Source organism: Lepidochelys kempii, chromosome 1, assembly GCF_965140285.1.
Source record: "Lepidochelys kempii isolate rLepKem1 chromosome 1, rLepKem1.hap1, whole genome shotgun sequence".
Taxonomy (NCBI): Eukaryota; Metazoa; Chordata; order Testudines; family Cheloniidae; genus Lepidochelys; species Lepidochelys kempii.
In genome coordinates this window covers 60,549,294-60,564,879 of record NC_136380.1, presented here as the reverse complement: position 1 = coordinate 60,564,879, position 15,586 = coordinate 60,549,294, and the positions used below count along the sequence as shown (strand labels likewise).

The 15,586-nt window shown below is 43.5% G+C and overlaps 1 protein-coding gene across 2 annotated transcripts in view; it reads right to left on the bottom strand.

Annotated features, from left to right (window-relative positions):
- The window catches only part of LCP1 (lymphocyte cytosolic protein 1), a 40,091-nt gene extending 25,336 nt beyond the window's left edge, over positions 1-14,755 (bottom strand). For both annotated transcript variants that reach the window (XR_012158976.2, XM_073344553.2), the window contains exon 1: positions 14,596-14,755. The gene's annotated coding sequence lies outside the window, so the exon portion shown is untranslated. The remainder of the gene's footprint in view (positions 1-14,595) is intronic.
- Positions 14,756-15,586: the final 831 nt, after the last annotated feature.

The following is a 15,586-nucleotide window of genomic DNA, read 5'->3' as shown; positions in this document are numbered from 1 at the left end:
CTCTTTGGCAATGTACATTGGTAAATTCTGGCTCCTTCTCAGTGTCAGGTTGGCCACCCCTGCTATAGATGTAAATCCATATTGATTTGTTACCAAACTGTGCTGTTTTGATAAGTCCTGCCCAAAATGCTTATCAAGGCTGGTGAATACTTTTGATACCTAAATCCTGTCCTCACTTGCCTTAATTACTCTGTGGAGGGACAGAACAGAATTATGCTGGACACTCAGGAATCCTCAAAGCCAGCCTGCAAGTGGGGGTCAGGATGGCTCAGGATGTTTGGGGGCAAACACATGATTGGGAGCACTTTGCTGCTGCTGCCATGGCGGGCAGCTTGGATCACCAGTTAGCAAACGCTTCACATTGCAGCATACGTCCTCAGGGCCTGCTTGGGTCTTCCACGTATTCCCTTGGAGTGGGATACACTGTCAGGTGTCGTAACAGGGCCTTCATCTTCATGCTCTCCTCAGCTCGCGGTTCAAACTGTAGTTCTATTGTTTTATGGGCACCCGGTGGGAGAAAGAGGCATTTTGTGCCCTCTCCCTCTCAGTACACCCATGCAACTCAAAGAAGGATTAGGTTCTATAGCGACTGTGCCTTCGCTCTGATGTCATTGAGAATGCTGCACAGGGGTGGAAGATTCAGTTCCACTTGTGACAGATGCTTGTCACATCGCTGCATGCACTGCTGAAGGGTGCTCCCGTACCATGGTAATGGGAGCGGGATTGTCCTGCCCTGCCCCGTCTTATCTATTTATAGTGTAAGCTCTTTGGGGCAGAGACTGTCTACAGTTCTAGCTTCGTATGGTACCTAGCACAATGGGGCCCCACTTTTGGTTGGTCCTTAGGCACTAGTGTGATAAATACGATTTACAACATAATAAAAGGACTAGACTAGACTAGAATACTATATGGGCCCTAGTTAGAGGGTTTGAGGGTGGCTGCTGCAGTTGCAGTGCCCTTGTTTAGGAAAGAATCAAAAGAGAATGCACTAAAACTACTTCAGACCTAAAAAAACCCCCATAACTTCAGTGAGAAGGCCCAGATTGCAAACATTTATATCATTTTGTAAAAGATATTTAGGGTAGATTTGAAAAATGGAAGATGATACTTAACACATTTGCTAGAATAATTTGAGTATAACAGTTAAGCACCATTTATCTGGATTTCAGGTTTAATGCCTTCCTGAATTTATGCATTGATTTATAATGTCAGTAAGTGTGGCGTAGAAGGAGAACTCTTTATGGAAATGGATTAAAAATAAGCCAAAGGCAATACATTGTGGTGGGTTCTTTCATCCTGTCTGTCCCTACAGTAGCACAGTTTAGCTGCCTAATCTCTGCAAGCTCTGGATCAGAACTAAAAGACTTCTTCATCAGGAGAGAAAGCTGGTTCATCTTGCTCAGACTTTCTTGAAGCATTGCCCGTAGAGAAGAATAACACAATACATAAATAAGATTGTAATCTTTTTAAAGGCAGGGATTGTGTGTCTGTGTTTGTATAGTACTTCGTACAATTGGGCCTCCAGGTGCTATGTAAAACAAATAATATTTTTAGCAGTATTAAGAAGTATTACTTTTAGGGACCTACTGGAGAGGAAATCATGGAAAAGACTTATTAAGGCATCTCATTAATCCATTTTCCAGTGCAGGTTTATACTGTCCAGTCTAGATCCTTTATCAAGCAAAAGGATGTCTAACACTGCTCCAGGAAGATTATTCCACAGTACAATAGATACTGTAAACAACAATAATAGCACATACAGACTATCACACAATTCAATTACAGATATTGGGTCAAATTCACCACCTGCATAAATGGTCCCACTGAAACCAATGGACATATGCTGGTAGAGAATTTGGTCCATGAAGTACAATGCAACCTGATAATAATGGCCAGCAAAGGCACAGGTTTCACTCTTATTAATCCTCACATACTCCTGTGAGGTCAATGTTATCAGCCCCATTTTATGGATGGGGAAACTGAGCAGAAAAGTTAAATGTTTTGCCCAAGGCTACAGAGTCAGTGTCAGAGCTGAGATTGGAACTGCCAAGGTGCTGCGGTATTCATACCACTAAAGTACCCTGATGTCTCCTCCCCTCCAGCACACACACATTAGTTGGAATTATTCTATATTCTCAGTCTAACCGTACCTTTTAATTTCACCCAATTAATCCTAGTACCTAATATCCTCTTGTGCCACCAACTTCAATGGAGTTACTCCCTATTTACCCTGGGGTGCGATCAAAATGGGATCCTCAAATTCTGATTTTGTCAGTTAACCCTAAATTGCCATTGGCACAATTCTATCGTGGGACTTTGCAAGTCACATAACTGTTTAAGTTGTAAAGTTGGGCACCTTAGTACCTCATCACAGGTACATAATATCCACATAACATCAGCAGCAAAGTCCCTAGTGGAACACCGCTCCTACACTGTTTCAAGATTACCTTTAACCCCAATTTGGCAAGAGATTGCAGTAAAGGGAGCGAAAGAACTAAGTCTTTATTTTTAATATTTATAGTCTCATATTTGGCCAGATTTGCTCAATAAAGTCAGTGAAGGTCCCGCAAATGTATATTGCAAGAACTGAGAGAAGAATCTTGTCCAGAAAGTTTTCAGAGTAAGAGAAACAAATTTTGTTAATGTCAATGTGATTTATTCTGGAAAGATGGTGCTTGAGAGTTTGATTTGTTGGGGTTGCCAAGGGAGTTTTTCTGTGCATTAATTTATACTTATGACTTACTATCACTTTTCTGAAATTATCTGAGGTGGTTAAATCAAATGCACTGAGAAACAAGAGAGCTGTTAAGGGCCAGGTGCCTCATGTACCTTAACCAATAGGTAGGGTTGTCAAGGTGTCCAGTTTTCGACCAGACAATCTGGTCAAAAAGGGACACTGGCGGCTCCAGTCAGCACCACAGACCGGGCCGGTAAAAGTCTGGTTGGTGGTGCAACGGGGTTGGCAGTCTCCCTACTTGTCTCCTGGAAGTGGCAACATGTCCCTCAGCTCCTAGGCCCAAGGGTGGCCACAGGAGCTCTGCACACTGCCCTTGCTCCAACCGCCAGCTCTGCACCTCCCATTGGCCAGGAACTGCAGCCAATGGGAGCTGCGGGGGCTGCTCCTGCAGGGAGGGGCAACACGCAGATCCACCTGGCCGCACCTCTGCCTAGGACCCGAGGGACATGTCGCCGCCTCCAGGAACCACCTGGGGAAATTGCTGTTCAGAGCCCACACCCCAAACCCACTCCGACACCCCAAACTTCTGCCCCAGCTTGGAACCCCTCCTGTACCCAAACTCCCTCCCGGAGCCAACACCCCACACTCCCTCCCGCACCCCAACCTTCTGGCCCAGCCTGGAGCCCCCTCCCACACACCAAACCCCTTGGCTCCACCCCCCAGTCCAGAGCCCGCTCCTGCACCCCAAACTCCTCATTCCTAGCCCCATCCCAGAGCCTTCACCCCCAGCTGGAGCCCTTACCCCCTCCCACACCCCAATCCCCTGCCCCAGCCCTGAGCCTCCTTCCACACTCCAAACCCCTCGGCCCACCCCCCATCCCAGAGCCTCCTCTTGCACCACAAATCTGAGCCCCCTCCCTTCACCCAAACTCCTTCTCAGAGCCTGAACCCCCTCCCTCACCACAACTCCCTGCCCCAACCCAGAGACCCCGCCCCCGCACTCTGAACCCCATGGTCCCAGCCCAGAGCCCCCTCCAGTACCCCAAACCCCACACCCCCAGCCAGAGCCCTCACCCCCTTTCACACCTCAACCCCCTGCCCCAGCCTGGTGAAAATGAGCGAGTGAGCGAGAGTGGGGAGAGTGAGCAATGGAGGGAGGGGGGTGAAGTGAGCAGGAGGTGAGGCATCAGAGAAGATTCAGGGCCTCAGGGAAGGGGCAGGGCAAGGGTGTTTGGTTTTCTGCAATTCCAAAGTTGGGGACCCTCCCAATAAGGATAAATGTTTTCTACTTGTTTAATGGAATAAAGAAACTTGCTAATGACTGTCTTGTTGTACAGTAATTGCATGTGTTGTTTAGCTAATTGAATACTTAGATATTGTTTAAAAATAAGATCATCCGGTACAGTAATTCCTCGCTTAACATTGTATTTATGTTCCTGAACAATGCTACTTTAAGCAAAATGATGTTAAGCGAATCCAATTTCCCCATAAAAATTAATGTAAATAGGGCGTTAAATTCCAGGGAAAATTTTTTCACCAGACAAAAGACATTTTATATACACACACACACACAGTAACTCCTCACTTAATGTCATCCTGGTTAATGTTGTTTCGTTGTTACGTTGCTGATCAATTAGGGAACATGCTCGTTTAAAGTTGTGCAATGCTTCCTTATAATGTTGTTTGGCAGCCTCCTGTTTTGTCCACTGCTTGCAGGAAGAGCAGCCTGGTGGAGCCAGCAGGTGGGGGCTTGGAACCAGGGTGGACCGGCAGCCCCCTTTTCAGCTCCCCGCTGCCCTAAGTTCCCTGTGCAGCAGCCGCCCAGCAGGCTATCGACTGCCATGCCGGCAGTTTAGCTGTCCCTCCCCCCACTGCCATGTGCTGCTCCTGCCCTCTGCCTTGGAGCTGCTTCCAGGAGCCACCTGCTTGCTGTGCGGAGGGTGGGGGGGAAGTGGGGTGCTGATGTCAGGGTGTCCCCCTCTCCCTGCTTCTGCCCCCCGCTCCTATACCCCATCTCCACAGAGCAGGGGGACATAAAACAGGGCTCAGGACGGAGGCAGCTTGCTGGCAGCAGCTGGTGTCTCAACTTGCTGATCTATTTAAAAAGGCAATGTACAGTATCCCAAAGCTACCCAAGTGCTTCCAGAACTTCACTGAGTGACACTGGCTTGGACTCTAGCAAAAAGTCCCCAGATATTGGGATTGTTGGGAGTCCAGCAACTCCATCTGAATCTGAACAACCTTGTAACTTGTCATTCACAATGCACTGTAAAAAATGTATGCTACACTTTATAAAACTTACAGTAAGACACGTTCCCTGCTCCAAAGAGTTTGCTGCGTATGGCAGAGAAGACAGGAGAGGACAAACAAAGGTAAGACAGTAGTTCAGGCAAAGGAGGGGGTCAGGAGATTACTAGTAAGGTGAACAAGGTGGAAAGACAACGAGGAGTCCGGTGGCACCTTAAAGACTAACAGATTTATTTGGGCATAAGCTTTTGTGGGTAAAAAACCCCCACTTCTTCAGATGCATTCAGGGCGGCAGATTTGTATCAATTTTGGTGGTGCCCAGAACGCCCAGAGCCTGCCCCCCACCTGCCTAAGGCCCTGGGAGGGAGTTAGGGTGGGGGGAGGAGGTCTGGGGTGCAGGCCCTGGGCTGGGGGAGGTGATTGGGGTGCAGGAGGGATGCCGGGTGCAGGCTCTGGGAGGGAGTTTGGGCGCAGGAGAGAGTGTGTGGAAAGCGGGTGGGGGTGCAGGCTCTGAGAAGGAGTTTGGGTGCTGGGTGCAGGCTCCAGGCTGGGGAACGGGGTGGGGATGCAGGAGGGGGTGAGGGGTGCAGGCTCTGAGATGGTATTTGGGTGCAGGCTCTGGTCTGGGGGTGGGGGTGCAGGGGAGTTTGGGGGCAGGAGGGGGTGGGTGGGAAGAGGGTGCAGGCTTTGGGAGGGAGTTTGGGAGTGGGAGGGGGTGTGTGGGAAAGTGGTGGGGGTGCAGGCTCTGGGAAGGGGTGGGGGGGTGTGGTGCCCCAGGCCGCTTTAAATCACCCAGAAGATGGGGGGGGGGGCGAGCACCCAGGGGTGGAAGGCGGGGCAGAGGGTTAGACCTGGCCTCAAACATTGCTGGAGCTGGGCCCCAGGCCAGGAATATTCCTGGTGCCCAGGCACCATGGGCCCATAGAATTCACCGCCCATGGATGCATCTGAAGAAGTTGTTTTTTTAACCATGAAAGCTTATGCCCAAATAAATCTGTTAGTCTTTAAGGTGCCAAAGGACTCCTCATTGTTGTTGTTTTGTGTGGAGATTTAAGGAGGGGTTGTCGTGACTGGAACCGTGGGAAAGAAAATAGCATTAGCAGCAGTTGTTTTGGATAGAGGGGAGAGGGGAGAGGCAGGGGTGCCAGGAAGGACAAGGTTAATCAAAGTGAAGAATGAGCAAGGTATGGTCAAGGGTTATAGCAGAATAAACGGCAGATTTGGCGGCCATTATAGAGAATGAAAAGAGAGGATTTAGCAAGAACTTGAATGCAAAGGAAGGAGCTGACAACGACCAATATGCCGGAGAGATGGGGAAAATAGTGGAGTTGTCAACAGCGAGAAAGAGGCAGAAGTAAATGGAAACAGATTAAAAGGAGAGGTACAAAGCTGCGTTTTGGATAGATTGAATTTAAGATTGTAATGGGACATCCAGACTGTGTGTAACTTTGCTCTGGGGCCTTGTCTTTTTATTTACCTTCAAAGCACCACTGACACCAATGTTGCAATCTAGGAGCAAAGTGTGCAAATGCATTCTTGTTCCAGCTTCTTAACCGTATCTGAATGTTGTTTTGTGTGTTTCTTTATTTAAAAATTATTCTCATCCTGTGTGCTGAGAATGCTGACAAATTACACTGAAATAGCTTCTGTAAAGCCACTACCCTTATTGTTGTATATTTAAAATAATACAACAGTGTAATTTGTCTGGTTTTTAGTTGACCTCATCCTCAAAAGGAACAGCTATACCATGGATGTTTTAAGAGATCTAATGACAAACTATTTTCTGCCTAGGACATAATGGAAGAACAAAAACAACACTCTCAAAACTGAGGAATGAAATGTCACCACTAAACTGATGCGCTTCAGCATTAATGTTCTTTCATGTCTTCTGATTATGAGGCCATAGTTAAAAAAATCTGAAAAGTACGGTAATCTCATGAATTATTACATATTACTCAGCAAAGTAAGTGTGCACTCAGGGTGCAATATAAATGTTAAATAGTAAAATCATTAAATACTGAATTCTTTCACAATTTGTACTAAATTAGTTACAAGAAGCTCTTGTTTCATAAGCTCCATTTTACGGTTTCTCACAGGCACTAGAATGAAAACTGTGAAGATATATCAGTGCACCTTAAGTAAAGTTGCACTTTTTGCCCAGAGCAAAATGGCAAATTTTATGTGGCAACATTACATTTCATGAACACATATTGGAATAGTCATTATCAACTCAGCAATGACTTAAAGTGCTGGAATAGCTGAAGAAATAAAAATTTTCCACACACTCTTTACCCATTGGGGCATTACCTTGTTAATAGTATGTTTTTTTCTAGAGTATTGTGGGGAACTGGGAGGGGCGAATTGGGTGTGTCCCTTGTCTCATAACTTTTCAACTCCCGCAGCCACCCTCTTCTAAATGGTTTATTTTCACTTAGGCTGCTGGAACAAGAAGCATGTCGTCCCCGCGAAATAGAGCATTTAGAGCAGTCGAGGAAAAACACAAGACAGAGGTCTCCCCCTCCCCAACAACACAGTACTGTTTACTTGGGCAGAGCTGGATCCCCTTTAATGCCTTTTTTTTTTCTTTACTCTTCCTTGCCCTATCCAAGCTGTCAGTTATCTGAGACCAGATTTCTTTGTGCAGGATTTTTCATCAGGATTATAGAATAGTTTTCCACTTTTCTGAATTAGCATTTCTTTCTGATTAATTTTAAGGAGAGTTTTTGACCCAAAATACATCAGGAAAATTCTCCTTACCTACAGCACATCCGGGCAATGAGATAAGCAACAGCAAATGAGAAGGAGCCTCCAGAAAGTGACAAGGAGTTCTGCATCTTCTGATGTACCCCAAGTGTACTTGAATATCACAAAGGTATACGGGAATAGGCAAGGGTGCTGGAACAATTTTTATAGTGGGGGTGCTGAGAACCGTTGAGCCAAACTGTAAACCCTGTCTATAATGGAAACCACTTCAAGCCAGGAGGTGTGGGAGCACCCCCACCAACCCTATTTCCAACACCTATGGGAGTACTTGGTATCTTTGGGGGATTTTCCTCACTAAATCCTTCCTCCAGTCAATGTTTCTTAAATCCCCCTCCTCATCCATGTGCATGTAACTGATGGTGATCAGAATGTCTCTGCTAGGACATTCTTCTCCTGGAATATTTCTCTATCTCTCTATGGAGACTAGCACGCATAGTCTCCATGGTTTTGCCCATACATCCTCTGACCGAGCTACAGCCCCCATGCAAAAGGCTTCCTGGTCAGACTATGTGTCCAACTAGTATATTTTGTACGGCATTTATGTTTTGGGCCATAAACATTTTTGACAACTGCAAGTAGTCTTGCCGGGAGGGCACATAATATTTTCTTCCTTTTTTGCTCTCACACACAAGGAGAGAGAAAAAGAGAAATTATTCAGTTGATCTCATGCGAAAAGAAGAATCAATGCTATAAACCACAACATTGTGGCTTAAAAGTTGCTCAACTTTAGGCTTCCGTTCACTGGCCAAAAAAGAAGAAAAAAAGTCCTAACTTCTTTAAAATCAGCATCCATAAAGGCACTAAATGGAGAGAGAAAAATAATGTTGCTGATGCTCAGCAAAACAAATGTAATGCTGTTACAGCATAGTCTAAAATTTCCTCCCTCTCATTCCTCAGGACACATTTTATATTCTATTTTTGTTATTTTAAGCTGTAATGTACATACAACCCTAGATTCTCTAGTGTTGTCAGAGGTAAATTGCACTTCTCTGTGCCAAGAAGGAAACTCAGGATGGATTCACAGCCCGGGAGGACAAGCAGTGTTAGCATGTCAACCTTCCTTCAAAGTTTCTGCCAGAGTCGGGGCAGGATTAATTTATAGGTGGGGGGTCTAAAGGAATCTAGCTGACAGTAATGCCTTAGGCAGCTAGATAGAGCCATCAATGCTCCTCAGTGCTAATCTACAACACTCCTACTTTTTCAGTCTGGAGGTTCTTGAACAGACTGGCGATCCTTCCCATTTGTGTGGTGGTTTAGTTATGTGGTTTAATTATTTTTCCCTAGCAGTCTAAGGCAAAATTTGAACCCACATCTCCCAAGGTGAAAGGACCCACTACAACACCTTGTCTGTCAGTGGTTATTTATCATCATAGAATCATAGAAATGTAGGACTGGAAGGGACCTCAATAGATCATCTAGTCCAGTCCCCTGCACTCAAGGCAGGACTAAATAATAAACATCTGACAGGTGTTTGTCTAACCTGGTCTTAAAAACCTCCAATGACGGAGATTCCACAACCTCCCTGGGCAATTTGTCCCAGTGCTTAACTACTCTGACAGTTAGGAAGTTTTTCCTAATGCCCAACCTAAACCTCCCTTGCTGCCATTTAAGCCCTTTGCTTCTTGTCCTATCCTCAGACGTTAAGGAGAACAATTTTTCTCCCTCCTCCTTGTAACAGCTTTTCATGTACTTGAAAATTGTTAGCATGTCCCCTCTCAGCCTTCTTTTCCAGACTAAACAAACTCTATTTTTTCAATCTTCCCTCATAGGTCACGTTTTCTAGACCTTTAGTCATTTTTGTTGCTCTTCTTTGGACTTTTTACCAATTTGTCCACATCTTTCCAGAAATGTGGCGCCCAGAACTGGACACAATACTCCAGCTAAGGCCTTATCAGCGTGGAGTAGAGTGGAAGAATTACTTCTCAGGTCTTGCTTACAACACTCTTGCTAATACATCCCAGAATGATGCTTGCTTTTCTTGCAACAGTGTTACACTGTTGGCTCATATTTAGCTTGTGGTCCACTATGACCCCCAGATCCCTTTCCACAGTACTCCTTCTTAGGCCACTGTGGTTGACTGCATTAGGAAACATCAACGATTTCTGAGCAAAATATCAGATTAAAATGTAATTCTTAGTAAAATGACTTCCAAAATCACTGAAGGGCATAGACCAACTAATGTATTTTGAATATGCTGCATTTAAGAAAATGCTCTTTTTCTAGGTATATATTCTTTGTAGTTTGTCCATCGGCCTACTTAAATGGCTACACATACACAATAAAGTTAAATGTTTCATTCTAATTTTCTCAAGGGTGTTGAATTAAATTCTGAATCCCAAACAGCCAAAAATGTACCCGACTCCATTAACAATATGTAACATTTCTATTACGGTAGCACCTAGAGGTTTCAACCAGGTTGGGACCCCACTATGCAAGGCATTGTACAGAACTACAGAGTAGGATTGTGAAACCCTCATGAAGTTGGTGGGATTACTTCCGTGAGTAACTGCTCCCCAGTGTGAATAAGGGGTTCACAATTGGTCCATAGTAAATGATAATACCTTCCCCCCAAAGGCTATAACCATCCCTAATATAGCTGCTGAATGATAAAGATGTTGCATCTGATCCCTTCATGCATCTATTTCAGACAGTGAGAATTTGAAGAGACTGTAGTAAAACAACATAGTTATCTCTACTTGAAGGACAACATGTTGGTGCTACACAAGTCTTAGTTTCATAAGCTTTCAAGAAAGGACATTGTTTCTCAGTATAACTTATTAAGTCCTTAAGGCCAAATCTTGGGTCCTAGACCAAGCTTAAGTAAACAGACTTTATGCAAGGGAGCTCCAGAGAGACTGTAGGGGAATGGAATCCTCCTTGCCACGAACCAGCCCAGCCACTACTGGGCTGTAGTAGTGACTGCTAATCCTGCAGGGACTTTTGGCCAGTGGCTATGCAGAGTTGTGGAACCACTAGCCCTGCCACTCTGTGCATTAAATCCTTCAGATTTTTCCTGCTGTAGAAATAGCTGACACAACACTTCTTAGAATCTGAGAAGGGGAATGAGCAGAATTCCCAGCAAAGCCCACTTTGTCTATTAGCAAGCAGACTTAATCTACATGTTCAGCACCTACTGAGTGCAGAGAGGGACTGCAAAAGAAATCTTAGGTAAATAGGGGACAGCCTCTCTCCAATCGATCCCCCACCCCTATGCAATACAGTCACGGGGGTTCTGCAAAATGTGGTGGCATGACACCTGGTGGTGGGTTGTTAGACATAACTCAGAGTGTTTACTCAATTAAAGTATGCTGCATATGTATGCAGTATAATAAATCTATTTTATATAAATTCATAGAAGAAAATTACTGTACATATTTCAAGCGAATTAGTATGTAACCAATAACATGGTGCATGTAAAATAATCATAACCAGCTAAACTTTCAAAATATATTCAGAAGGTAAAACAAAGAGCTGCCAAAATATGTTTATGTATAAACTATTAATATTTATTTGAGTTTGGTGTTCCAACTGGATTTATGAAGGATTTTTTCTCATAGTCTCCAGTCCTTTTTGCTTTTTCCCCCCATATGAAAATCTGCAGGTAGATTTCTTCCTGGGGCATACTAAGGGTTATATTGTATTATCAGTTATGCAGAAATTCTTATTGATTTCAGTGGGGAGTTCTGCTTTTAAATTGAGGTCATGATATGGCCCAAAGTCATTCAGCTATGCCCAGAATACTAGAAATGGAAAAAAACTCTGTGTATCCTACTGTTGTTTGGCTGTTGTGTACTGCTTGCCTATAGGCTCTTGAATGACTTCTGTTTAATTGTCCCTTTATCTTTGCTTCCACAACCTTGCTTAGGATGTCCTTCCCATTAGTTATTATTTTCCAAGTAAACTAAAGTTTCCTTAAGCCTGCTGTTCTAAACCTGTTCAGACCCTACATAATTCTGCCTCTCCTTACCTACCTGCCCTTGTATCTTATCACCTCACCCAGCCTCTCTACTCTGCCAGTGCCGTTTGTCTGCTTCTCCCACAACTGCCTCTGCACCTTCCCTCAAGAAAACTCACTGCTGTGATTCCTTCAAGAAACTATCTGACTAAATCATCCACTTTCCTGTTTCTTTGATTCATGAATGAACTGCTCCTCTGCATGGGGGGAGGGAGGTGAAATGTTGGGGAAGAGAGGCCTAAGGACACCAGAACTAAATCTGGGATTCAGCATGAGAGAAAGATGGGAGGGTTAAATTATGGAGGGAAGCTGGGGTAAGGGGAGTTTAGTGTGTCTAACTTTGAAAAAAGAGAACAAAAATGACAAACACCTATCTAAGAAGTCATGTGCCCATTACCACCCTGATGATCATTCTGTTTGTGTGTTTCATCCTTTTCCCCCTCCCACCGATCACCTGTGTTCGTCTTTAAGATTGCATGCACACTCTTTACCTCGGGGCCGTGTCTTCATGTGTTCAGAAAATGCCTACCATATTAGGTTGCTACCACAATCTAGTCATCCTCACAGTAATAGGTAACTACTAGAAATAAGAATCATTAATAATAATAATTTAACTGATGAAAATCATCATCATCTTCTCTTTCCCTCAGCATCAATTTATTCTGTATCCTCAGCACCCATTTTCCTTTTTGTTAATCATAAAGGGCCTGATTTAGTACCAATGACCAATGATGAGCCTATGACTGTATGATAACAAGATAGGATTTAGTATGCTAAATGTGGTTTGATTTGCTAAACATATTGCATAACATCATCAGAATTTGACTAGATTCTGCAGCTGTATATGAAACAGATAAGTAGATGAATTAGTCAACTGTTTTTTTGAAGGCAAGTCACTGTTTAATTTTAATTTATCTCCCTGTTTCGCCACCCATTTCCTATATACACACACTTTCCAAAGTAAGCACATATTTTAATAAAATCTTTGTGATAACCATAGCTGTAAGACCTCCATCAAAATCTTTGTATTAAGGTCATCATTTCCATGGAGTCATATTGTGCCACTGAATTTTAAGCTCTTCTCTCTAATACCAGTACTAGGCCTTAAAAATCAATGGCATGGTATAACACTATCTGTTTCATGCTAATTCTGTGGGCAGAAGAGAGGAGACTATACTCAGTGAATGCCATTCTGCATATGCTTACAGTCAGTTATTTTTGAAAAGTATCTTAAAAATTCTAGAGCCATATTACATCATCCATGTTTAGGCAGAACTCTTAATTTATTTCAATGGAGGCGTCTGATTAAAAACTGACTATATGATTTTTTCTGGGGTGGGGAAGAATGTATTATCATTTACTTCAGCTTCTGGGATTATAGTAAATAAATTTTGACACTATATCAAGAGAGCAGAACTTTCTATCAGCCAAATCACGCATTATGCAGAAATACCTCGCTGTGCTATCAGGAATTTCCCAAATGGCTCATGCTGGTAGTTCCCACTTTTAATGGGATTTTCCAGTAAGAAGGGGGTTTTCTGTTTCTACTCAATGCAGGGGGAGACTGCCTGGGTCCTTCCTTGCCTTCCCCTTCCACTCATTCTCTACTTTCAGGTCATCTGACACCATGGAGGTCTGACCCACCCCTTCAACATAAAGAGGGGGAGATATGTGTATGGAGGATCCCCTCTACATACATGTGGCCCTGAGATTTCACCAAAATGATCAAAACTCCATTTGTCAACAATCCATCTGCATCCCTAAAGAAGTAGCCTCATTTGTAATTTGTTTTTAAGATGATCTTCACTTGATGTTCGCAGGAACTAGTGGACAAATCCTGAATTAAGACAAACTCCCCTTGATGTCAGTGGACTTTTGCCCAAATGAGGACTAAAGACTACAGGATTTGGCCATTAGTTTTGTGTCACATTAACCAAGATTTTGTATCTTGGTTAATATATATTTGTTATTCTTTCCTGAAATTTTAGTGTCATGTATTCAGAACCTGACATCTCATTTCATTTATGGTTTGGAAATCAAAGTCATCCAGAGACATAATGTTCCCCAATGCTATACAGCCAATGCTTAATTAAACTTGAATTAACTTCATGGTGAATCCACACCTGCCTGGCTGAGGGTGGCAGGAAAGTATATGGAAATTATGGAATGGAAGGATCAGCAGATAGGTCCTTGTTTGTGCAAACATCACCTGAATGCTCAGAAGAGATAAAGCCACCCGGAGAATCCAGAGACTTGGAACACACAATAAATTTAGAGTCTAAATCAAAGCCGATTCAAGTCAATGGCAATACTTTAAATGACTTAAATGCACATTGGCTGGGGCTTTTAAAAAGCAAGTTTTATTCTGGGGCCGTCCCACATGTTTTTAAGCAGAAGTCTCTACTGAAATTAGTGATAAGTTCTGCCTTAAAATTGATAACCCAATATGGCTCCCATTATCGGGGAAGGGACAGCACAGTGAAATTAGATAGATAATAGGTTAGCTTGTATGACTTCCTAACAAGCAACAATTTTAAGCCGTATCAGAAAAAGTAAATCAGCTAGCAAATGTCGGCCTTTTTCAGACCACTGGAACGAAAATTAAAACTACGCCACCACATCAATCCACTCTTATTCTCCCAACATTTTCAAATGGATCAAATACAGATGATAACTCCGATACAAACCGAACGAACGGCAATATACCAGAATAACGCACCACATGTACTCCCAAAGGTTTATAGAAATAATCTGCACCAGACTGGAAAATGATTCATGCTGTTACTGATCCTATGTTCTTGCTCCTGGTGACCACAGGCTTCCTGTGCAGTTAAACTGCTAGAGTGCGCATTGAGGGTAGGTGCACGGAAAAACAACAGGTGCTGTAAGCATACCAGAAATCTAATGCTGTGGTCCAACTCAAACTGAAAGATAAGATTTTTTGTAAAATTACCTTGTTTGAAAGCTGTAAAAAAATAAGTAGAAGCAGGTTGGAGTGTGCCTAGGAAAACCCTCCTTTCTGATCCGAAGTGCGACTTGTCAACCTTCAGTATGTGACCCCAGTGAAGGAAGTGACTAGAGTGATTAAACGTCATCTGGCAGTGAGATAGATTTTGTCTTTATAAGGAAATATTGCTTACTTTGGGCAACCCTCCCCTCCCCCCCCCCCATCACCTGATTACTCACACAGAGCAGGTCACATTGAAATGTAGAGTTCTTTCCACTTCCTCTTTATGTCTCTTATGTCTCTCTCTCTCTCTCTCCTGTCTCTCTCTCTCCCTATATATACATACACTAATACACACTATTTATGCCTCTTCTTTTTCTAAATTAAGCAATTACAGTTTCAGGTCACAGTTCACAGTCACACTAAGGCTCAATGTAAAAGGTGCTTTAAAGTGGGTGTGAATGTAATTTACACCTACTTTAATCCACCTCTACACTGCCAGAGTACTGTAGAGGGGCCTTAAAGTAACTGAAAATTAGGCTCTTGGTATGTAAAAATGAATCTTCAGTACTATGGGAACTTGGGGTGAAATCCTGGCCCCATGGAAGTCAATGGCAAAACTCCCATTAATTTCCATGGGGATGGGATTTCACCCTTTCTCTTTTGACTCTTTTGAGCAGTGTTTCTTACTGTTTTAACTTCAGTGAGGTTACTCCTGGGCAGGAAAAAAGACCCTTAATCAAAAACAAATAGAGCACCAGCCATCAGACAAACTGACTAACTGGACCACCCTACACCTGAAGATGTAGAGTGCTTTGGAACCCCGCACACCTGAATTATAAACCCCCTGGTTAAGATCCCATCACTGATGCAAATACAGCGATCTCGGGGTGGATGTTATCATATGAAGGTATGGTATTACAGTGAAACTTGCACAGGAGTTCTCTCCACAGTAGGCAACTTCCTGTTTTAGGAGACCACCCCAATTCATGGGAAA